This window comes from Leptodactylus fuscus, chromosome 3 (assembly GCF_031893055.1).
Source record: "Leptodactylus fuscus isolate aLepFus1 chromosome 3, aLepFus1.hap2, whole genome shotgun sequence".
Taxonomy (NCBI): Eukaryota; Metazoa; Chordata; class Amphibia; order Anura; family Leptodactylidae; genus Leptodactylus; species Leptodactylus fuscus.
Window position 1 is genome coordinate 10,404,338 of NC_134267.1, and position 27,134 is coordinate 10,431,471.

The 27,134-nt window shown below is 43.1% G+C and overlaps 1 protein-coding gene across 7 annotated transcripts in view; it reads right to left on the reverse strand.

Moving 5' to 3' along the window:
- Nucleotides 1-27,134, reverse strand: part of PPM1B (protein phosphatase, Mg2+/Mn2+ dependent 1B) — a 60,422-nt gene that overhangs the window by 21,397 nt on the left and 11,891 nt on the right. The window contains exon 1 of one of the 7 annotated variants that reach the window (XM_075267042.1): nt 5,849-6,212. The exons of 1 other annotated variant lie outside the window; for it this stretch is intronic. The gene's annotated coding sequence lies outside the window, so the exon portion shown is untranslated. 5 more of the 7 variants (XM_075267040.1, XM_075267039.1, XM_075267037.1 and 2 more) reach the window with 5 other exon arrangements.

Consider the following 27,134-nt stretch of genomic DNA (forward strand, 5'->3'; position numbering starts at 1 on the left):
TGTAAAGTACGTTACTCGTGCCAACTTTTTGCAATAACCTTATGTAACCGCTTGTTTATGTGCGACTCCCACACTGCCTGACAGCTGGACATGCCGAAGGTTTGGGCTACACGACGTCTTATGTCACATAGTGCCCAAAGTGACCGGAGGATTCCCAGCTGGCCATAGTCAATGGATTCCGTCCTCATTGCTACAAACATCCCCCACCATCTACAATATCAGTCACATGGGGGACAGATCAGAGATGACCTGATCATTACACACTGTATAAGGGTTGTCCAGGAATTACAAACCCGGGGCAAGGAGGCTGGGAGACTCACCTGTCCACCTGGGGGGATTGTTTTGGCTTAAGTTCTCGCTGCAGTGACCTCGGGAGTCACAAGAGTCCCCGGACATCACTCACTAACATCCCTTTTTGTTTTTTTTATGTTTCCCTTCATCAAAGTGTTCACCTCTATGATCAGTACGCCATAGAAAGATGCGGGACAACACGGTGGCTCAGTAGTTAGCACTGCAGCCTCGCAGCGCTGGAGTCCTGGGTTCAAATCGCGCCAGGAACAACATCTGCAAGGAGTTTATATGTTCTCCCTGTGTTTGTGTGGATTTCCTCCCATTCTACAAAGACATACTGATTAAAAAATTAAAATAATGTACATTGTGATCCCTATAGGTGGCTCACAATCTACATAAAAAACGTAAATAGATGCGACAACCAGAAACGCAGCCATTTAGGGTAGGTTCTCAGCGCATATTTTGGAAATAAATTTACGGCCTCAAGATACAGCCCCTGGGGAACCAGCGGTGGAAAGCTGGGCCTCTGTTTCGGGTCATACCTATACAAAACCGGGCAAGAGGCCTCGCAGAGCAGTTTCATGATGGGAGGCAGATTTGAGAAATTTTTTTTTTTTTTTTTTTTATACAGTACTTTGAGTCAAATTCCTCTCCATATTACACCGCATCGCAGTCTACGGCCTTACTTTAACTTTTCAGAAAATCCAAACTTTTTGGAATTCTGAGTGCAAGTCGCATATAGATGGTAATGGGACATTTATTTACACACAGTTAGGCTGCTCTTACACGACCACAACGCAAGTCCGCAATTGAGGGCTTTCAATTGCGGACACATTATATTCAATGTGGCCTCTTATACCACCGGATACTTTATACAGGCCGCAACCGTGGTCCGCAATTTATAGAACATGTCCATAATGGCCGTGAATTGCGACACTGCACGGACTCGACAGTAGAACTCTATGGGCGAGTGCGGCAGTTTCCGGGCATCTGCGGTGTCTATGTTGCTCATCAGCAACTTGCAGACTGCAAAATCATTACGGCCGTGTAAGACCAGCTTTATCTGAAGCCGACCAAAATCAGCCCCACATTCTGGATGGAACCCAACTCCCCCTCCCCCCAGTCTATTTACCTGTTTGTAACATAAATAGCAAGTAAAATAACTCGCCCCATGTTACGGTTTTTTGAGCCAAAGCCAAGAATTGGTACAAATGCAATCAGAAACATATAGAAAGCTCTTATACTTCTAACTTCTGCTCAGTCTAGTCCTGGCTTTGGCTCAAAAAAACTGCAACAAAAAGAAAAAGCTGCCTTTCTGCAATGCGAGGCCTCAGCCTTAAAGGGGTTTCCAAGGACTAGGATATTGATGGCCTATCCTTAAATCTTTAAGAAATTGGTGGGGGTCTGACACTAAACTCCCTCCAATCATACCATGAACAGCACCATACACAGAAGAGCGGCGGGGCTTTAATGCAGCTCATTGACATTTGCAGCAAGGCCATGTCCGCACTGGCCGGGAGGTCACTGGCCTGGAAGATAAGGCGGCCATGACCTCTTCAAAAAGCGGTCGATAAGGAGAGGCCAACAGGACGGCATTCATGGAGAACTCCTTTAATTCTTCCTACCTCTAAAGGTAGCCTCATAGAAGTCTTTCTGAAATTCGGCCCTGTTCACACATCTCATTAGTTGTTTCCATGGCTGCGCTATTCTACCCAGAAAACATCACTGAAAACAAACCAATAAAAAAAATAAATTAATGCTCTTTAGCGAGTCATGAATCCTGTACATCAGCCAGGGTCTTGGGATGGCCGTACATGTCAAAGGTTTGGAAAGAAGCGGCCGACTACCTTACGTGTATGGGGCTTGTCCAACATTACCTAGAAGGTGTCTGAAAGGAAAGAACAATTGGGGTATTTTTTTTTCTTTTCATAGCACTCACAATGTACATTTTTCCCTATCAGTATGTCTTTTTTTGGAATATGGGATGGAAATCCATGCAAACACGGGGAGAACATACAAACTTCTTGCAGATGGTTTTATGCCCTTGGCGGGATTTGAACACCAGGACTCCAGCGCTGCAAAGGCTGCAGTGCTAACCACTGAGCCACCATGTGGCTCCCCGAATTGGGGTATTTTCAATGTTATCTCACCCTATACTTTGCGGCTTATAAAACAATTTATTGCTGACCTCCTGCTATGAACACATGCACGCTCAGATGAACCGACTGCGTATTGGGGGTGGGGACAAAGCCAAAATACTTCTGAAATAGTCACACACGTGTGTTTGGTGACGTGACTTGTGTGGGCCGAGCACTAGAAGGGCTATTTCTATCTCGGCAAATCGCTTCTAAGATGGGATTAACTCTCATCCAAATGATGGTGCCAAGACTGTGCCCTCCTGGCCTGTGTGGGGTCGCCATTCGAAAGACAAAAAAAAAAAAAGGGAAACTTTAGTGTAAAGAATAGAATAGCGTATTAAAAGGAATTTCCAGGAAAGTGATATTGATGACCTGTCCTAATATCAGAACAGCCGGGCTCTACCAGCCACAACATGCAGAATAGTAGGACAGAGACGGCGCTGCTCTCAGTGTTGTGGCCGTGCTGAGTTACTGCAGCTCACTTCCAGTTTACTTCTATAGGACTTGAGCTGCAGTAACTCAGCACGGCCACAGCACAGAGAATACAGCCATCTGGTTATGTCCCTGTTCTCTGCAGAGTGTTTGCTGATAACAGTGAATTGGTGCAAGTTCCAGGTCTTGGCCCTCCCATCAATCTGACGGGGACTACTTGTCCTAAGGATAAGTCATGAATATAATTTGCCAGGAAAATCCCTTTAAGGGCTACAAAGATACTTAGTGAAAAAAACAAAAAAAACAAAGACACTTGGGAGCCCCTGGGTACTGGGTAGCGTTCGCCATTGTAGACCTAGACCATAACATAGGTCAAGCTTTCTCATTTGGCCAACCATGATCACCTAAGGGCGTGTTCACACCTGCGCCCGGTCTCCGCTTTGCTGGTTTCCGTCCTGCATGTCCGACTGTGTGTCCAGTTAAAAGAAACCAGTTTCGCCACTGAGAGCAGAAGACGCTCACGGGTGATCAAGTGAATGGGTTTGAAAACTGCCTGCCGGGCTTCCGTCCCCTGTCCAGATTCTCGAGCAAAAGATGGAAACCCGTAAAGCAGAGACCGGGCGCAGGTGTGACCCCGGCCTAAGGGTCAGTTCACACAGAGGAACTTGGGGCAGATTTCGTCCCAGAATCCAGAGCAGATTCCTCCCAAATCCACCTCCCATTGTTTTTCGCAGCAGGACACGGAAAAAAAAGCGTCCTGCTCGATCTTGCTGCGGGGTCCGTGGCTCGAGGATCACCCGATTCGGCCCATTCATCCGAGCTGAATCGGGAGGCCACGACGGAGTGCTGATACATTGCTTTGGCGTCCCGTCACGGCTAGCCTGCGCGAAAAGGAAAAGAAATGTGTGGACAGACCCTTAAAACTGTATAAAAACACTAGGAAGATGAAATGTAATAGTTTAGTCCTTCCCTACTCAGCTGTCGGGGAGAATTTGGAAGCCCCTATACCCATTCAGAAAGCTAGTTCGGCACACCATAACCTAAGGGTTTAGTCAAAGCGTATTAAGTCAGGGTGGAAGCCATTCACGTGTCAGAGGGACTGTGCAAGGATCCATTACAATCAATGGCGCTGATGACAAAGCCATAGCATGCACCACTTCCATCCTAGCTGCATCCATGAAACTAAATAGAGGATGCAAAAATATCGTTATACGAGACGTGTGGAGGGGTCTGACCGCCGCCTATACACAGAATGGAGCTGCAAGCAGACAGTGCTGTGTAGTGGCAAATCTGAGACAGCTTTGCATCGATTCAAATGAATTGGAGCTGACCTGCAGTACCTGGTCTGACCAGTACACAGAACAGCGCTCTCTGCTTCCTGCTGCATTCTGTGTATTGGCAGGTGAAGGGTGTCAGACCAGGTACTCATATAGGGATATTTTTGGAATCCCCCCTCCCCCTTTTTTTTTGTTTCAAACCCCCCTACTAATCTGTTATGGTTTGCCTATCCTTAGTATAGGTTATGTATTCACCTGACTAGGAGCGGAGCGGATTCCCGCTGTATACGGCTTCCAGTGACAGATTTAGGGCTCACAATGTACATTTTTCCCCCCCGTTAGTATGTCTTTGGAAATCCAAGCAAACACGGGGAGAACATACAAACTCCTTGCAGATGTTTTTTTTGCCCTTGACGGGATTTGAACCAAGAACTCCAGCGCTGCAAGGCTGCGGTGCTAACCACTGAGCCACCGTGTGGCCCCTTACAGATCTGTCCTAGGTCCACGTATCGTACCTCACTGTTTTCATACCCACGACCTTATCCGGTGGAAAGGTCATCAGTATCCAATTTCCCTAAGTCTTGGACAAACCCTTTAAAAACGGTCCTCCAGTTAGAGCGCGTTACCCACAATTCAACGGATCAGCGGCAACTTGCTGATCACCACTCGGACCCCTGTGATCTAAAAAACCGGGGTGTTTGGCACCCAGTTCTGGCCATGCAGTTCACGCCACTCCATTCATCTGAATGGGGACCGCCAGTGACAGCGAAGAACGAATGGCCGGGGTCTGTACGGTAACGCAACCTTGTTCCTGAGGTCAGATGGGGGTCACCGATTAGGAAACGACTTGGTAACTTGTTCCAACTGGAGAGCCCCTTTAAAGGGATTCTAACATTAAAATTGATTTTTTTTCCTGCAGGATTGGCCTTAAAGTCTATTCTCCTCCTACCTTTAGATGTAGAAATCCCGGTTTTCGTCTGTATGCAAATGAGTTATCTCGCAGCACTGAGGGCGTCCCCAATGCTGCGAGAGAACTCCATCTTCTTCATCACGTCTTCAAGATTCTAGGCCCTGGGCAAAGCCGACTGCGCATGCGTGTGCCACAAGAAAATGGCCGCTTACACAGTCTTGTAAGCTACCATTTCCTTGTGGCCAGCAGGCATGCGCAGTCGGCTCTGCCCGAGGGCTAGAAGTTTGAAGAAGACGCGTTCCTGAAGATGATGGAGGCGTTGCTGTTGAGTTCTCTCGCAGCATTACGAACGCCCCCAGTGCTGTTTGAGTGCTGGGGCCCGCCCCCAGTGCTGCGAGAGAACTCATTTACATACCGACGAAAAACGGGATTTCTACCGAACGGCTGCACGGAGAAGACATCTAAAGGTAGGAGACGAATGGTCTTTCTTAAGGCGATTCCTACATGGTAGGAAGAAAAAAAAAACTGATTTTAATGATAGGATCCCTTTAAGGTTTTCACAGATCTGTTGCTAGGAAACACTGTAGGAAAAAGAAAAAAAAAAAGTGAAACCAGGAAGTGCAGCCAGATGGGAAAAACGGATAAGACAATGTAGATGAGTAAACAGTCCGTTTTGTACAGATGCACAGTCTGAACAAGGCCTAAGGTGTGTGAGGTGACTGTACAGGGCCCAGGGCTACGGGTGACCCCGGGTGAGGCCATGGCTGTGACCTCAGGGGAGGGGGACTAAGGGCACTTACCTACCAGCACAAGTTACAGAGGCCTCCTCCCTACACAGCCGCGCACGTTGTCCGCCCCGCCGCCCGTCACACTCGGACGACTTTTGACGCCACACTGAGGGAGGAAACCGCCGCGAACATCTTGGGCCAAACGAAGGTTAAAATGAAGGATCCCCGAGGAAACCACCGGGAGCCGCTAGCACCGCCGTAGTCACTGCCTCATAGTGACGGGCAGGCGCGCCAAGGGCCTCACAACTGACATGACGTCTCACCGGCCATTCAACGAGCACGACACCTCTCCTCCAACGACCGAGCGCAGCGGCGTGGGGGATGGGGCGAGATAACGCCGTCCTCACCCTGATTGGAGGAGACCTGAAATAAACCCGCCCCCCATTGGTCAGGACACCTGTCAGTCAAAAAGCGACGTTACCAATTCCGCCTCTCCTGATTGGCTGTCGCTTCTAGAAGTTTTCCCAGCCGCTGCCGCGCTGCTATTTCTTCACCATATTTGCCCGGACCGCGGGCAGTTTAGGATGACGCCTCGCTTTACGTCCAACAGCCGCGCAAAGGTTAAAATTTGGAAGCCGAAAGCGTCGACAAGCGCTGAAGCGAGTTATAGCCGTCAACGACGTAACCAACCTTGTTTGTCACCGAGTAAGGGGCGGTCTTCTGAACTTGGATTCTGATTGGTGGAGGGTTTTTGATGGACGGGCTGAGGGGCCCATAGGATTTGGAGGTGGGCTCAAAGCTAGGGTGAGAATCAAGAAGCGCAGTGAATGTTGTTTTCCTCAATGCGAAGCTTTGGAGTGGAGGAGGGGGAGGAGGCGAGGAGCCCGGATGTAACATGAGATCATCACTGGCCAATGAACTGCCGGGGTGACGTCATCGTCTTCACCGAAACATCTAAAGCCTTGCCTGTCTGTCAGGGAGGACCTGGGCGGGGAGAAGGGGCAGAGGGAAGGTTCTTAGCCAAGCTTGAGGACATGATGTTCTGTTTGGCTGGATTGTTATTGCTGGAGACGGGATTGTTGTCTGAGGAGCAGAAGTTCTTGAGGAAACCGGAAGATTTATGGAAATAATTAGAAATAAAATAATAAAAACTCAGTCTGAAGTTTCTTTCTTCATATTATTGCCCGTTAGACTCGGCTAAGACGTGAACTCTGACCTTAAAGGGATCCTAGCATGCAAACTTAATCTTTTCTAACTACCGCGTAGGAATAGCCTTAAGAAAAGCTATTTTTCTCCTCCCTTTAGATGTCTTCTCCGCGCCGCCGTTCCGTATAAATCCCGATTTTGTCTGTAATCAAATGAGTTCTCTCGCAGCACTGGGGGTGGGGCCCAGTGCTCAAACAGCACTGGGGGCGGTCCCAATGCTGCGAGAGAACTCTCCAGCGCCGCCTCCATCTTCTTCAGGAATGGCCTCTCATTGTGTCTTCTGGCGCTGTAAAGTAAGCGGCCATTTTCTTGTGGCCTGTGGGCATGCGCAGCCGGCTTTGCCCGAGGCCTAGAACTTTGAAGCCCCCGCCGGGAGGAGATGCGATGAAGACCTTGTTCCTGAAGAAGATAGAGGCGGTGCTGGAGAGTTCTCTGGTGCTGGGGTCAAACTTGTAGGCCTCGGGCAGATCCGACTGTACATGCCCGCGGCCACAAGAAAAATGGCCGCTTACACAGTAAGTAAGCGGCCATTTTCTTGTGGGCATGCGCAGCCAGATTTGCCCGAGGCCTAGAACTTTGAAGCCCCCGCCGGAAGGAGATGCGAAGAAGACCCCATTCGTGAAGAAGATAGAGGCGGTGCTGGAGAGTTCTTTTGCAGCATTGAGGACGCCCCCAGTGCTGCGAGACGAAAACCGGGATTTATACCAAATGGCGGCGCAAAGAAGACATCTAAAGGTAGAAGAAGAATAGCCTTTGTTAAGGCTATTCCTATGTAGTAGGGACAAAAAATTCATTTTTATTGATAGGATCCTTTTAAAGGAGATCGGTCACCTCTCCGGACATGGCTGTGATAATAAATACTTGTATATTAGTAATCTGGAGCAGCTCTTCTTATACTTGTAGAGTGTGTTGTTCCTCTGTTATTCCTCTTGGAAATTTATGGATAAATTGGCACCTGGCGGGGTGTTCCTAAAACTGTGGACACGCTCCTTTGAGGATGAGATTGGTAGCGTCTAGTCAATGGGATGGGGGTGTGAAAGTCTCCCTCAGGGCCCTTGTGTGCTATCATGTGCAGGCCACGGCCATGACTGAATGGCACGGGCAGCACACGGATGTTATCTATGTACACTGGCTGTACTTGAATGAATGGGGGCTACGGAAGCACAACCTCAAAACTGGACAGGAATAGAGTTCTGTGTTCCATTCTGAATTGTACGGTCCGGATTGTCACCCCACACAGTGATCTATGTAATGTACGGCCATGTGCACAGGCCCGCAGGAATGAATGGGTTAGTGTGCTACCCGGGAAAAACCAGATAGCCCATAGTCATCTGCAAGGGGCCTAAGAGACCAACGCTGCAATCACTGCTATGGAGCTGCTGGGACTGTAATCTCCACATAGAATTATATGGGGTTTTGGTCCCTCATCCTTCTGATCACTAGGGGACCCGCCAACAGGGCCCCCAGAAATCGAAAACTTATCTCCTGCAGATAGGGGATAAGAGTCCATAGTTGTGCACCCCCACTATTACTCCATGATGAACATATTTAAAGGCCATTTAATGTTCAGCAGCGCATTGCTAGCCCTATCGTGGTGGTGATCACTTGGCCATTACCAATGTATCTGTGCAATCAGCGGCCACAACTTCTGGGGACGGACAGTAATGCCCTACACCCAATAGTGACCACAGCATGTCACGCAGTTAGACAGAGGAATGGGGTTCCCTCCGCCAGCCCTTCTTCTCCCACAACCTGATCATGGCCTGTAGCTCTGCTATGAGCCGAAGCCTATTTGGACCAGCCAGAAACTGAGTCTAATAGATCCAATGTCAATATCAAACTGACACACACAGATGGTAGACTCATTTAAAAAAACATTTTAAGGGTAAGGCCCCATGGGACGTCCTGCATCAAAAAAAGCGCTGTGGCAAAAACCATGGCAAGCAGCACTTTTCTCTCCACATGTTTCATGCGGAAACCGAGCCAAAACCACATGGACCTCGTTATAGTCTATGGGGTCTGGGTGGTTTCTTAGGTAACCGCTTTTTAATGCATATAGGTTTCCGTTCAGGGGGTCCCCAAGCGAATTCTCTGAACCCGAATGCTGATGTGAACCAGGGCTTAGAGGTTAAAGGGATTCTACCATTTAAACACTTTTTTTTTTCTCCCTAACACGTCGGAATAGCCTCAAGAAAGGTTATTCGTCTCCTACCTTTATAAGTCGTCTCCGTGCCACCGTTCGGTGCTAAATCCAGTTTTTGTTGGTATGCAAATGAGTTCTCTTGCAGCACTGGGGGTGGGCCTCAGCGCTCAAACAGCACTGGAGGCATCCTCAATGCTTCCAGAGAACTCTTTAGCGCCGCCTCCATCTTCTTCTGGAACGAGTCTTCTTCCGGCGGTGTCTTCTAACTTGTAGGCCTCGGGCAAGCCGACTGCGCATGCTCACCACGAGAAAATGTCGACTTCCAATACTGCGTAAGTGGCCATATTTCTTGTGGCCACGAGCATGCGCAGTTGGTTTGCCTTAGGCCCGAGGCCTACAAGTTAGAAGACACCGCTGGAAGAAGATGCGGTGAAGACCTCGTTCCAGAAGAAGAAGATGGAGGCGGCGCTAAAGAGTTCTCTGGAAGCATTGGGGACGCCTCCAGTGCTGTTTGAGCGCTGGGGCCCGCCCCCAGTGTTGTAAGAGAACTCATCTGCATACCAACAAAAACTGGATTTTTAACCGAACGGCGGCGCGGAGACGACTTATAAAGGTAGGAGACGAATAGCCTTTCTTAAGGCTATTCCGACATGTTAGGGAGAAAAAAAAGTGTTTAAATGGTAGAATCCCTTTAAATTGTACAAAAAAAAAACCCTGTATAAACATGGTCATTTTGGTTGCACAGTGAACGCTGTAAAAACAAAGCCCATAAGAATGTCAGGGGTTAATTTCTAAGTTATAAGTTCCCCTGTTTAGAAACCCAAACTAGTAAACCAGTGCTGGGGGACATGGCGAGTGCAGGGTGGTGAAACATGGCTGCCAGTTAAGCCCAAAAATGTCCCGTTTATTGGCCTAGGCCAGTTCTAAATGGTCTTAATCTTGTTTATTTGAGGCTTAATAACGCCTCGTCCAATTGTGTACCCCAAATACTTTGCCTCTTCTTGCCCCATGGTACATTTTTTGTGATGTGCTGTCAAACCCGCTGCTTTCAGTATGAAAACAGCAGACACCCAGAAGATCCCAATATTGTCGATGGGGTTTGCTGGTGTCCAGTGGTAGTCACTGTTTTAGCGGTACAGCTCTCAACTGGCACCGATATGAACCTATGGAAGAATATGCAAATCTATCTTCCATGATGTAATTAGGAAGACAGTGCCTCAGTCATTCAGCCCAATAGAGGGCGCTCTCTTTAACTTCATGCCCGACCTTCCCAGAAGTCTTTGCTGCAATGCAATAATGTGGGATTTTACCAAGTACAGTCTCTCAGCTGAGGACAGCTGTTTCGATCTTATTGGATCTCTTCAGCTCGGCGCAGAGAAGACTGACTTGGCAGAGGTGAGAGGCTTCTAGACAGGGTTAAGGGGATGATGTTAAAGGGAGCGCCCTCTACTGGGCTGCATGACTGAGGCGCTGTCTTCCTAATTACATCATGGAAGACAAATTTGCATATTCTTCCCATGTTTATATTTTAGGTGTGTTGAAGAAATAAAAAAATGATTGCAAAGATGGATGTAAAAAGGGTTTTACCATGAACACAACCAGATTTAAATTTATAGACAACTAAAAGCTAAATATTTTTGCAAATATAGATAATTAAATATTTTGCTGAATTTTTAAAAATTTTCTCTAACCATCTAAGTAATGACAGTCTGATCAGTTATCAATGGATACAACCATGAATGCAGAAACTTTCTATGGTCTTGGACTTGTCAAAAAATGATCCATGATGTCCTTATTGTGGTCAGGTTATCTTCTCATACATGTAGTGTCCTCCTGATAATCAGCCATGATGTCCTTATTGTGGTCAGGTTATCTTCTCATACATGTAGTGTCCTCCTGATAATCAGGCATGATGTCCTTATTGTGGTCAGGTTATCTTCTCATACATGTAGTGTCCTCCTGATAACCGGCCATAATGTCCTTATTGTGGTCGGGTTATCTTCTCATACATGTAGTGTCCTCCTGATAACCGGCCATAATGTCCTTATTGTGGTCGGGTTATCTTCTCATACATGTAGTGTCCTCCTGATAACCAGCCATGATGTCCTTATTGTGGTCAGGTTATCTTCTCATACATGTAGTGTCCTCCTGATAACCGGCCATAATGTCCTTATTGTGGTCGGGTTATCTTCTCATACATGTAGTGTCCTCCTGATAACCAGCCATGATGTCCTTATTGTGGTCAGGTTATCTTCTCATACATGTAGTGTCCTCCTGATAACCAGCCATGATGTCCTTATTGTGGTCAGGTTATCTTCTCATACATGTAGTGTCCTCCTGATAACCAGCCATGATGTCCTTATTGTGGTCAGGTTATCTTCTCATACATGTAGCGTCCTCCTGATAACCAGCCATGATGTCCTTATTGTGGTCAGGTTATCTTCTCATACATGTAGCGTCCTCCTGATAACCAGCCATGATGTCCTTATTGTGGTCAGGTTATCTTCTCATACATGTAGCGTCCTCCTGATAAACAGCCATGATGTCCTTATTGTGGTCGGGTTATCTTCTCATACATGTAGTGTCCTCCTGATAACCAGCCATGATGTCCTTATTGTGGTCGGGTTATCTTCTCATACATGTAGTGGTCAATGGTCGTATCCATTTACAATCTTTAAAACTCTGCAAAATTTTAAATGATTTAGATTTGCTACAACTTTTAATTGTCTCCGAGATTAAATATTCATCATAAGATGTTCATGGGGAAATCCCTTTAAAGATGAATAAGCAAAGTAGCTTGTAGTCTGGCATTGCCTAATGTCTCACAACTTTTATGTTTGAGATCAGAGATGCAAGTGATGACTCGAGTCACTGTTAGTGCCAAATAAACTCCACAGAAACTTGATTCCACTCAAAATAATTGGCTTTTACCCAGCGTCTAAAGTGAGAGCAGGTAAAAAAGGGAACAACTCCCCCCCCCCCCTCCTGCTCACGCATCGCCTTACATTGTGAACCTTCTATCATAACTGTTTATACACAGGGGTGGATGTGTCATTTTGGGGGCCCCATTGATTCTGGGACAGAAGGAATCTTCTCCCTATCCCCTCCCAATCTTCCAAGCAATCACTAAAATTGTGCTGAAAAGAACAGAAATGATGGTTTGGAATTGGTGGGTTTAGAATCAGTAGAGTGGAGCCTTATAAAGGATTGAAAGAGTCGGAGTTGGATCCGGAAAAGCCTCAGGGCACAAAGGGCACCAGTCAGCGTCCTGGAACTCTGGAGCATCGGGGGCAGGTGAATATGTTTTGGGTTTTTTATATTTTTTGGCATCCCTGGCCTCCTGCCACATACTAAAATATCCTGGACAACCCCTTTAAGTTACAAAGACCCAGGAAAGACTATTATATCATGAAAAATTATAACCTGAGGTCTTTGCAACTTTAATATATATCACCAAAAATTCCAAAAACTTGTTAATTTCTGATGTACATTCCCTTTAAAGACCACAGCCTATGTCTCTGCATTAAATACAGATAAACCAGACCCCTACGCTATACGCCATCTGACCATAGAGCAGAGGTCACGGCATGTTACTATCTTATGGGATACGTAAGTCCTCAATCAGTTTATTATCTTATCTAGCGCTGGCCTCGCGCCAGTCACTTGGTAATGGCTACATTACAAACCTTTATTGGATTTCCTATTTTAGGCTTGACTGGAAGTAGATGAATGCTGTCAGTTAATGATGCTTAACAAGAAGCCGGTTAGATATCTAAACTGTAAGCGGCTACATTACAATCAGGTTTAGCCCGAGTACGTAAGCATGGAAAACGCTAATGGGCATTAATTTGTTATCTCCGCTTAAATCCTTGCTCCTTAAGGAGTCGCCTATAAATCTTCCCCAGCTCTCGTCTACTGACGTGAAAGATTGTAACAATTAAATGTCAAACAGATGAATCAACGACGGCTTTAGGCAAATCACAATAATAATAATATAGAATATTACACTAATTCCGAACAGAGAATTACACACACAGCACCCGTTTTCTGGCATAGAGGTATTATATTGTTGCACACAAGTCTTTCCTTCACCAAATGTGTGCCATGCCTAGCTCACCGCATTGTGTGAACTGCATACATCAATAGTACTGCTAAATGATTTACACATAAACTCACACACAGACGTATACACACATTCTATACACATAGATACAAATACAAACACATATACACATTACACACATACATAGCACACATTCATACACATCACATAGTACACATTCATTCATACACATCACACACACAAACATACATAGCACACATTCATACACATCACACATACATACATACATAGCACACATTCATATACATTACACACACACACATACATACATTGAACACTTTCATACACATTACACACTGTCAGGGTCTGGGGTTGCTAGGTGGGGTGGCATAAACACACAAGTTCAGTTTCTTTAGTCCAAAAACAAAGGTAGAGTTTATTTTCACTCAAAAAAAGGTAGTGCAGCAACAAAAGGAAATAATACAGAAATAAATCCCTGCCCTGCCGGGCGCTAACTAAACATAGAATAGGTTACCACACCTAGAATCACAGAAATCAAAAGCCAGGAGAATCATTCAGGACACAGCTCCAATAATATGACCTCTCTTTCAGCTCTCCAGCCAAGCTCTGCCCCAGTCTGCTGCTGGAGCTGACTTCTTAAGCCTCCTTGACGAGGAGACTCTCTGCAGCTGAGTCGCTGCCGGAACATCCCAAAAGTTTGGACTGGAGAAGGGTGGAATGACAGGTCTCACTACCAACCTACCTGCCATTCCTAAAAATCCAGCCCAGTAACTGGAACTCTGAAATAACCCTCAGCAGACAATAGTTATCTGCTGAGAAACGTTCTTTCTGGAGTTTTCTCATCTCATCCACCTTAGTAGTCTGTGTGAGATGTACACCCCCTCCATTACTTGGCCGGCCATTGGCTTACAACACACATACATACATAGCACACATTCATACACATTACACATACATAGCACACATTCATACACATTACAAACACATACATAGCACACATTCATACACATTACACATACATAGCACACACTCATACACATTACACACACATACATACATACATACATAGCACACATTCATACACATTACAAACACATACATAGCACACATTCATACACATTACACATACATACAGAGAAGACATTCATACACATTACACACACATATATACATACATAGCACACATTCATACACATTACACATACATAGCACACATTCATACACATTACACATACATAGCACACACTCATACACATTACACACACATACATACATACATACATACATAGCACACATTCATACACATTACAAACATATACATAGCACACATTCATACACATTACACATACATACAGAGCAGACATTCATACACATTACACACACATATATACATACATAGCACACATTCATACACATTACACATACATAGCACACATTCATACACATTACAAACACATACATAGCACACATTCATACACATTGCACATACATACAGAGCAGACATTCATACACATTACACACACATATATACATACATAGCACACATTCATACACATTACACACACATATATACATACATAGCACACATTCATACACATTACAAACACATACATAGCACACATTCATACACATTACACATACATAGCACACATTCATACACATTACACATACATAGCACACATTCATACACATTACACATACATACAGAGTAGACATTCATACACATTACACATACATAGCACACATTCATACACATTACACATACATAGCACATTCATACACATTACAAACACTTACATAGCACACATTCATACACATTACACATACATACAGAGCAGACATTCATACACATTACACACACATATTTACATACATAGCACACATTCATACACATTACACATACATAGCACACATTCATACACATTACACATACATAGCACACATTCATACACATTACACATACATAGCACACATTCATACACATTACAAACACATACATAGCACACATTCATACACATTACACATACATAGCACACATTCATACACATTACACATACATAGCACACATTCATACACATTACACACACACATACATACATAGCACACATTCATACACATTACAAACACATACATAGCACACATTCATACACATTACACATACATAGCACACATTCATACACATTACACACACACATACATACATAGCACACATTCATACACATTACACACACACACACATACATAGCACACGTTCATACACATTACACACACATACATATCAGACATTCATACACATTACACACACATACATACATACATAACACACATTCATACACATTACACACATACATACATAGCGCACATTCATACACAATATACACATACATACATACATAGCGCACATTCATACATATTACACACGTACATACATACACCCACATATGCACACATACATACATACATACATACATATACACATACACACATACGTACACCTTCATACACATTACACACATGAATACAAATAATCCATCAGAAGAAGAGATCCCTATCGGCACTGGTCACCTGAACATTAGGCCTCGCGATATATCACAGACTGCGGCCACAGGAACAGAAGAGGGAGGCCATTGTTTAACTTCACAGTTGTGACATTGCTCAGCCCCGTAAACAACAGTACACAGCAACAACACAGAAGAAGAAAACTGGATGGCCCATAAACAGGACAACACCAAGGAGGCCAGAACCACAAGCCCACAGGCCATTTTACGTCCAAGCATTTTCTCAAGCCAGTAGATAGACTTAGAAACATATATATATATATATATATATATATATATATATACACACACACACATAGCACACATTCATACACATTACAGACATACATACAAATAACACACAGACACATTTCACTCACATACTGTACATACCCATTACACAAACACTCATATACATTACACATACTGAACTTATCTCTCCCACAGAGCTGTCATATCGCAGCAGTTGGAAAGGATCTGTGTTTGGAGGAGAGAGAAGATGTCAAAAGCAATGTCAGGGGATATTATTTCACTGAAAGAGTAGTTGAAGCTTGGAACTAACTTCCAGCAGATGTGGTTGGGCAATCTATAGTAAGTGAATGTAAGCATGTCTGGGATAAACCCGTCTGTCCTGGGAATAATAGAAGGGCAGACTAGATGGACCTTGTGATCTTTTTCTGCTGTTTTTTATATTGCTATCTGCACAGAGTCTCTTTCTCCAAGTCTCTCCCTCTGCTCCTTCTTCCATGAGTCCTGATAGAGCTGCTGACTGTCTCAAGTTACAACAGCTAGCAATTACCTCCCGCTGCTGTAACTGGAAGGTACACAGGCAGGAGTAAGGGGAAAGCCAAGACTACCAGATGTCCTCATCATGTGCCCATTTACACCCCTAGCTAATTGGACCTGGGATCAATTTCCCTGCCTGTTCCGGCCCTGTTGCCGGATAACCAGTGATCGGCCTGTTGACGTTCAGTGGCAGACATCACGAGAACATTTTTGCTGCCGATAAACATTGTTTATTAAATCAGTTCTCAAATCTTCTCGAGTATGAGCCAAATTTTTCAGCACAGTTTTACTTTGGTAAAATTAGGGGCCTCGGCTTATATTCGGGTCGGCTTATACTCGAGTATATACGGTAAATAGGATTATTACAGATTATAAAAATACAGAATCATATAATGGAAACATATTATTATATGCAGCCCTCCAATAGGGTAGCATTCAAGAGTTGTCTTAAAAGGATTATGTGAACAATTCTTTCATTCTGAGCTGGTTCCGACCTCGGGAAAAGTGGCCAGAACCAGCAGCGCCTCGCCCCAGATTCATTTCGACTCCTCTCCTCCATTCACAGGTAGTTAGTTAACTGCACTGTGGGGACTGGCAATACTATTGCAATGATCTAGTCTGCGAGGTAACTACCTGTGAACACGGGAGAGGAGGACGGCTCACTGGGTATCAGTTGCTGGGTCTGATCATGTGATCCTGGGTCAAAACCAGTCCAGAAATTTCTGCAAACTACTGTTTGCACACAGTAGGATCCCATCTGCCTCAAAAGTTAGCCCATCAATTGCCAATTTGCACATTTTAATTATCTTTTTCCTAACCTGGTCCCTTGATAGGACACATCATCGGATCTGTTCTTGGTGGATTGCGATCCCACCATCAATCGATTGGCACCATCATGGATGACAATGATCTTGTATATGGCTGCCTTGAATAGAGCGCAGAAAACAAACACATTTCCTAGACACTAGACAGTGTTTGTCAATGAGCACTGGGGCGAGATGAAGAGACATCTGCTATCAATAACTGCAGATTAATAAGATTATTTATTTGTGAGAAGATCTTTGTTACACCCTATGGAATAAAAAAAAAAGTTTCCAACTAATAATTCTATGATAAATTAATCTAAGAATGAACCATTATGGATTTAAAGGCCATCTCCACCCCAATAAAAATCTCTCAAAAACATACCTGTTCTCAAGTTCTCCTTATTCTCTGTCCTAAGGAGAGCATCCTGTTTACTCCGCCCACGAGGATGATTGACAGGATGATCCCTGTGCATGGGTGGGGCCAGCAGGACTCTTACTATCTCTACTAGGATACCCCTGAAATCTTGATACAAATCAACTCAACCTCTATATCACAGAGCTCACACATGTTATTATTTTATGTTTTTGTTTTATATTTTCTTTTTATTATTACTTAAATATTTAATTTATTCATTATTATTATTATTTTTTTTATTTTTTTCATGACTTCTTTTTTTTTAGTTTAACAAAGGTTATAACCCCCAGGCTGGCAGCTGACGTAACCACGTGTCAACAGAAGGTTGGCTCCTCAACAATAACATCAATTGACTATTAAACCACAATAGCTCATGACATAAATAAATCTCCGTCTGAAAATACGGAGTCACACCGAGCTACAGAAATCCTACAGAGGATAACATTCACATGGGTACAGGTCGGTGTTTTTGTTCATTGCGAGCTTTTGTTTTGTTTATTGTCTTTTTTTGTTATTTTGTATTATTTATTAGATTTTATTATATTATATAGATTCACATTATTTGGTTTCTCTTTTGTTTCTCTTTTATTTACTTAGCTATAATAATATTGTCAGGAGTCTCGGTATACTAGATGCTGTTTGTAGTCACCGCCTTAAAGTGGTTGTCCAGCAAAAATTTTTTGGGGGGGTGAAAAAATGAAAAAATATTCACCTGTCCACGATGCTCCGGTGTCCTATCGGTGCAGGCCGGTCCTATTGCTCGGCAGTCTTCTTTTGCTGTAAGTCCTTGCCAGCTGTGATGTCCCATATCCCTTCTGATGATTGGTGTCAGCAGAGTTGCAGGACCGGATCATGCTGGGAGACACCGGAGCACCGGGGACAGGCTCACAATCTACATATTTCCCTATCAGTCTGTCATTGTAGAATGGGAGCAAATCCACGCAAACACGGGGAAAACATACAAACTCCTTGCAGATGTTTTGTCCTTGCCAAGATTCAAACCCAGGACTCCACCGTTGCAAGGCTGCAGTGCTAACCACTGAGCCACCATGTTGCTCCTGGTGAGAATTTTTTTAGAAAAATTTTTCACTTCTCCCGGCCTAATTAAATTTGTTTTTTTTAAAAAATTGGATATCCCCTTTAAGATTTCAATGACCACCAAACAAACAACTCTGCCTTGGTCTCCAAAGCCTTTTAGAACTTTAAGTGCCGCATGAAGTGAACTTCAGTCTTTGCCTGTAATTGCCTAGTGCAGTTGGGCTCTGATCAGGGGTATAACTTGAGGGGGTGTAGTCACGGTGGGGCCAAGGAGCCTTAGGGGGCCCATAAGCACTGGCATCAGTATTGAGGTTGCAGCTTCCATCTGGCCCATAAGCCAAGGAGACCCACAGATTACCCAAACCACACTAAGGTTGACTAAACTCCTTAGCAGTCGTAACCATCACTATCAAGAATTCACTGTAGGGATGAGATAGGGGGCCCCGGACAAAAGATTGCACCAGGACCCACAAGACTTTAGTTACGTCACTGGCTCTGATTCTGCTGATAGAAAGACTTGTCATACTCATATCCCATACTGACCGTTGGCTATTCCTCCTGATTTACCTCCTGACTTGGAATTGGCTTTAGCTTCTTGGTTTTGATGTTTTGGACTTGAACTGATTCTGGCTACTATTTACTCTCTTGGTACGACCTTGGTTAATTTGTTACTCCCTTTGTCCTCCTATAGGTAACTGGTTTCATCTTTACTTTGCCACTGCACCTGTTGTCTGACACTTTATGGGTCTCGAGCAGCCAAGTCCATCCTGCGTTGCAATGGCCTCTGGGGAAAACATTGGGGGTACCTTAGATTTCATGCACCAAACTAATCTGTTCCTAGGGCATTTCAGGGAAGTCCTCTTCCTTGCAAACCTACGTCGTATCTGATGCTTCTTCAACTTTATTCACAGCTTTGCACAAAACAATAGACAAGGAAGAAGAGATTGATTTCCTTCACGAGTCCCTGACTGTCGCTGCAGATTAAAAATCCCGAAACGCGCAATGTCAAATGTTGTGCTTTGCTTGTTAAGGGGTTAAAAGTAGTAAGTTCCCCTTGTTTTATCCCATTTTGTAATATCTGTATATGTATTTAGCATGACATCGCAACGTCCCATCTATACATTCCCCGTATTGTCTTATTATATTACAAGTCGAAATCATGAAAATGATTGAAAACGAGTCGTCCATGTCCGCGGTGACAAATGGCTTTTCGGTGGGGTTCGGAGAGACTTTTCATAGCTAAGTCAACTTATCTGAGGCATTGAAAACTATCTGTAAAAATATTTCAGGCGTGCAGGGTAGGGCCTTGACAGATGAACCAGCTGGGCTAAAAAAGGAATCCTATCCAGGGAACAGGCAATGAGTTCCAGCTGAGCAGTTTATTAAACAGAAATCAGCGTTGGTTATACACAATAAAATAAGAACACGGAGTGCTAGAACATTTATAAAGAGGGCTTAAAGGGCCGACACAGACACTGCACCCGCACTATACTCCCTGAACACCACGAGGTTCATGTAAATAAGTCTTAATGTCTGTGCAGAATAATAGTAATATATTCCCAGATTGTCTGTATCTGATACACAAATCCAAATCCCCTGCCTAGTCATAGAGAAGAATGATAAACTTCTGACTGCTTGAAGTCACCACTAGGGGGAGCTTAAGAACTTACTACATAATGGGGGGAATTTATTAAGACTGGCATTCCCTATGCCAATCTTAAAGGAGTTGTCCACTTTCAGACCATTATTGAGAGACCAATTATATTATATATATATTAATATTGTTTGTATAATAAAAAGTTGTGCAATTTTCCAATATAATTTCTGTCAATTCATCACAGTTTTCTAGATCTCTGCTTGTTGTCATTCATTCTGCTGACTTCTAGTGGATAACATTCTCACTGTGGTCATGTGATGTACAGTCCATGGTCATATGGTCAGGTGATTTACAGTCCATGGTCATGTGATATAAAGTCCATGGTTATGTGATATACGGTCCATGATAATGTGATATACGGTCCATGGTCATATGATATACGGTCCATGGTCATATGATATATGGTCCATGGTCATGTGATATACGGTCCATGATCATGTGATATACAGTGCATGGTCATGTGATATATACATTCCATGGTCATGTTATATACAGTCCATGGTCATGTGATATAAAGTCCATGGTTATGTGATATAAAGTCCATGGTTATGTGATATAAAGTCCATGGTCATTTGATATATACATTCCATGGTCATGTGATATATGGTCCATGGTCATGTTATATAAAGTCCATGGTCATGTGATATAAAGTCCATGGTCATGTGATATAAAGTCCATGGTCATGTGATATATGCAGTCCATGGTCATGTGATATACGGTCCATGGTCATGTGATATAAAGTCCATGGTCATGTGATATAAAGTCCATGGTCATGTGATATAAAGTCCATGGTCATGTGATATAAAGTCCATGGTCATGTGATATACGGTCCATGGTCATGTTATATACAGTCCAGGGTCATGTGATATATACATTCCATGGTCATGTGATATATGGTCCATGGTCATGTTATATAAAGTCCATGGTCATGTGATATAAAGTCCATGGTCTTGTGATATAAAGTCCATGGTCATATGATATACGGTCCATGGTCATATGATATACGGTCCATGGTCATGTGATATACAGTCCAGGGTCATGTGATATACAGTCCATGGTCATGTGATATATACATTCCATGGTCATGTTATATACAGTCCATGGTCATGTTATATACAGTCCATGGTCATGTGAATGTACACAGGTGCACAGCTTGTTACAGTCACAGCACAGTATTCAGATATCTGCCTGGTAAGGAGCTGTGCACCTGTGTGTCCATCATATGACCATGGACTGTATATAATAACAATGGACCATATATCACATGATCATGGACCATAAATTACATGACAATGGTCAGAATTGTATCCACTAGAAGTAAGCTGAATTAATGACAGCAAGCAGAATTCTAGAAAACCTTGAGGAATTGATACAGAAAGTAGATGGCAAAATTGGATATCTTTTTATTATACGATCAATAACATTTGTCTCTCAACATTGGACTAAAGGTGGACAACCCCTTTAATTAAGTCCCTGACCGGTGTGAGGTGCATTAATAAGATGCTCCGACCTCTTAATCATTTTTTAGTACATTACAATGTGCCAGAAATGAAATCTACTCCAATAAGGAACTAGAAAAGTTTCAAGTATAATTCACGATAGGCGTAAGTTATAATAAGTTTGTTGGGCCGAGGTGTCGCTTCCCTGACACACCTGCTTTTGTAAAAAGTGGTCAGCGAGACACAAAATGATTGATTTCACAAGAAAGGGCAGTGTATCAACAGTGCGCCAATTCACACCCATTTATGCCCCCTCCCCCCCTTCCCCAGCATTAATACATAGAAATAAACAATAGAAAATATTGTTGGATCTTAAAGGCTAAGGACACAGGGGTGGACATTTTTTTCACTGAAATATAACAGTTTTGGGCAAAAACTAAATTTTCACTTTTTAAAAAAATTTTTTTTTCTATACTGCAACTTGTATGTTTTCTCCTACATTACAGGCTGCTCTGTCACCTTCTTGCTGAAAATGATCACATGAACTGCCAAGATGGCTTATACTGTATATGGCTGTGTATAACTGTTATCTCTGCTCTCCATCGCTTAAATACTCATGTAAGTCACATCTTTGTCAAGTTGATCTCAGGAAAGCAGAGACCAAACTGTCAGACAACTTGTATAATGGGAACACGTCAGAACTTTTTTTTTATTTAGCCCTGTACTGTGACATCACTGTGTGTATTATCCCTGTACTGTGACATCACTGTGTGTATTATCCCTGTACTGTGACATCACTGTGTGTATTATCCTGTACTGTGACATCACTGTGTGTATTATCTCTGTACTGTGACATCACTGTGTGTATTATCTCTGTACTGTGACATCACTGTGTGTATTATCTCTGTACTGTGACATCACTGTGTGTATTATCTCTGTACTGTGACATCACTGTGTGTATTATCCCTGTACTGTGACATCACTGTGTGTATTATCTCTGTACTGTGACATCACTGTGTGTATTATCCTGTACTGTGACATCACTGTGTGTATTATCTGTACTGTGACATCACTGTGTGTATTATCTCTGTACTGTGACATCACTGTGTGTATTATCCTGTACTGTGACATCACTGTGTATATTATCCCTGTACTGTGACATCACTGTGTGTATTATCTCTGTACTGTGACATCACTGTGTGTATTATCCCTGTACTGTGACATCACTGTGTGTATTATCTCTGTACTGTGACATCACTGTGTGTATTATCCCTGTACTGTGACATCACTGTGTGTATTATCTCTGTACTGTGACATCACTGTGTGTATTATCTCTGTACTGTGACATCACTGTGTGTATTATCTCTGTACTGTGACATCACTGTGTGTATTATCCCTGTACTGTGACATCACTGTGTGTATTATCTCTGTACTGTGACATCACTGTGTGTATTATCCTGTACTGTGACATCACTGTGTGTATTATCTGTACTGTGACATCACTGTGTGTATTATCCTGTACTGTGACATCACTGTGTGTATTATCCTGTACTGTGACATCACTGTGTGTATTATCCCTGTACTGTGACATCACTGTGTGTATTATCTCTGTACTGTGACATCACTGTCTGTATTATCTCTGTACTGTGACATCACTGTGTGTATTATCTCTGTACTGTGACATCACTGTGTGTATTATCCTGTACTGTGACATCACTGTGTGTATTATCTGTACTGTGACATCACTGTGTGTATTATCTCTGTACTGTGACATCACTGTGTGTATTATCTCTGTACTGTGACATCACTGTGTGTATTATCTCTGTACTGTGACATCACTGTCTGTATTATCTCTGTACTGTGACATCACTGTGTGTATTATCTCTGTACTGTGACATCACTGTGTGTATTATCCCTGTACTGTGACATCACTGTGTGTATTATCCCTGTACTGTGACATCACTGTGTGTATTATCTCTGATCTGTGACATCACTGTGTGTATTATCCCTGTACTGTGACATCACTGTGTGTATTATCCCTGTACTGTGACATCACTGTGTGTATTATCCTGTACTGTGACATCACTGTCTGTATTATCTTTGTACTGTGACATCACTGTGTGTATTATCCTGTACTGTGACATCACTGTGTGTATTATCTCTGTACTGTGACATCACTGTGTGTATTATCTCTGTACTGTGACATCACTGTGTGTATTATCCTGTACTGTGACATCACTGTGTGTATTATCCTGTACTGTGACATCACTGTGTGTATTATCTCTGTACTGTGACATCACTGTGTGTATTATCCCTGTACTGTGACATCACTGTGTGTATTATCTCTGTACTGTGACATCACTGTGTGTATTATCCTGTACTGTGACATCACTGTGTGTATTATCCCTGTACTGTGACATCACTGTGTGTATTATCTCTGTACTGTGACATCACTGTGTGTATTATCTCTGTACTGTGACATCACTGTGTGTATTATCCTGTACTGTGACATCACTGTGTGTATTATCCTGTACTGTGACATCACTGTGTGTATTATCTCTGTACTGTGACATCACTGTGTGTATTATCCTGTACTGTGACATCACTGTGTGTATTATCTCTGTACTGTGACATCACTGTGTGTATTATCCTGTACTGTGACATCACTGTGTGTATTATCCTGTACTGTGACATCACTGTGTGTATTATCTCTGTACTGTGACATCACTGTGTGTATTATCTCTGTACTGTGACATCACTGTGTGTATTATCCTGTACTGTGACATCACTGTGTGTATTATCTCTGTACTGTGACATCACTGTGTGTATTATCTCTGTACTGTGACATCACTGTGTGTATTATCCTGTACTGTGACATCACTGTGTGTATTATCTCTGTACTGTGACATCACTGTGTGTAATATCCCTGTACTGTGACATCACTGTGTGTATTATCTCTGTACTGTGACATCACTGTGTGTATTATCCTGTACTGTGACATCACTGTGTGTATTATCCCTGTACTGTGACATCACTGTGTGTATTATCTCTGTACTGTGACATCACTGTGTGTATTATTCTGTACTGTGACATCACTGTGTGTATTATCCTGTACTGTGACATCACTGTGTGTATTATCCCTGTACTGTGACATCACCTACTCTCCTATGTGGCACTCACTGGTCACCTGGCCAAGCTGTAGTTCAGTTCTAATGTACACTAAGCATAACTCCTATATGTCCTGTAGCTCCACCACAGCTTTCAAACAGCCAATTGCCATTGTCAGGAGTGCCAGGTGTTGGGCCACCATTGATTTGACAAGGATAAGTCATCAGTATCATAGTCATGGAGGTCCCACATTGCGAATAAACTGCTTTTTTTGCTGCAGATTTTGCTGCAGTTTTTTTTTTTTAGCCAACGCCAGGAGTGGGTTTAGCTGAAGGTAAAAATATAAGAACTTCCTATATATTTCCCATTCCTTTTGTAGCCACTACTGGGTTTGGCTCTAAAAATGCAGCAAAATTTGAAATCAAAAAAGCGGCTTTGCCACAATGTGGGGCCTAATGGGTAAATTAGACACCAGCCTTCTACTTCCATACAGACCTAGATTCTTGGTCACTCAACAAGGAGGCAGTTTGATGGCTGGAGTGTCCCTTCTGTACAAGAAGACCCTCTACACTGGTTCTGATACTGGGCCTCAATGAACCGGAATACGGATTCATTCTTTTATTCTGTTTTCTCTTTTATTTCCATTTTATTTCCTGTATTGTACTGTGGTTGTATCTGTATTTGCTTGGCCATCCATTGATGTATATTTCTGTATAGGTTAGTGGCTAGTACCGATCCACTCGGGTTAATAAATATATTAAACTTATAATGCTAGTTTCATATTATCTTATGAATCCAGGTACTCCCAGGTCGTGAGTGGAAGGTCAGAAAGGTGATTGGGGGAGTGCCAAGTGGCTTGGTAAGGTGACATAGTTGTTAGTAGATTGACCTCCACATACTTGCTCTAATACAGATCACTATCAAGTATCTTAAGCGATTGATACACAGATGTAGAAGAGTTAACCTAACTGTCTGCAATGGGTTAATCTGCTGCAGTGAGATATCTGATCACAGAAGGCAACAAAAAACAGTGAAAAGTCACTGGAAAAACATTTTTTGTTTCCTTTTCACTGATTTTTGTGGCCATCTGTGATAGGATATCTCGCTGCAGCAGATTAACCCATTCAGGAGTTCGGGTTAACTCTAGTACATTTGTATGCGTTGCAGGGCATGTAAGTTTTTTGGCTGAATTTGCCCCAGATTTCTGGTGTATTTTCATTAGTAAATCTGCCCATAACACTGTTCAATAATATTTGAGTATAATATGTACTAAAATCTGGGACCGGACATTGTAATAGTGGTTGCCATCTTTGTTGGTGCCATTGAAGCTAAAGCCATCACAAGACTGGCAGGTGTAGCCGTGAGAGCAAAAACTTCCCGCGCACCTTTAATACATACAGGACCCGGGGACTCCAGCAATGGGGGATCATATAGAACTTTATTAGGACAGGGTTAAAAAGAATAGGCGCACATCAGAGAAAAAAAAAAAACAAACCTCTGACGCGTTTCAAGCTATGACTAAGGATTGTTCACCAGTGTGAAACACAACAGTATTTTTTTTCTGTGATGTTCGCACATTCTTTTTCTCTGGATATAAAGAAAAAACATAATAAGCAAGTCACTCCGAGGTGCGAGGGACGGCCCTGCTCTTACTAAAGTGATCAATGGATTTCATTAGCACTTATCTCTCTGAAAATACATACACATGTGTTAGAGAGAGTATTGGATTGATAGCAGATTTAGGGTGCATGCACACTGAGTAACGCCGGGCGTGTATGAGAGCCGTACACGCCGGCGTTACAGCAGGGCTGCCGAACACTTCCCATTCACTTCAATGGGAGCGCTCGTAAACGCCGCTGTTACGAGCGCTCCCATTGAAGTGAATGGGAAGTGTTCGGCAGTCTGCTGTAACGCCGGCGTGTATGGCTGTGATACACGCCCGACGTTACTCCGTGTGCATGCACCCTTACACAGATAGATAGATAGATAGATAGATAGGAGATAGATAGATAGGAGATAGATAGATAGATAGATAGATAGATAGATAGATAGATAATAGATAGGAGATAGATAGATAGATAGATAGATAGATAGATAGATAGATAGATGATAGATAGATAGATAGATAGATAGATAGAT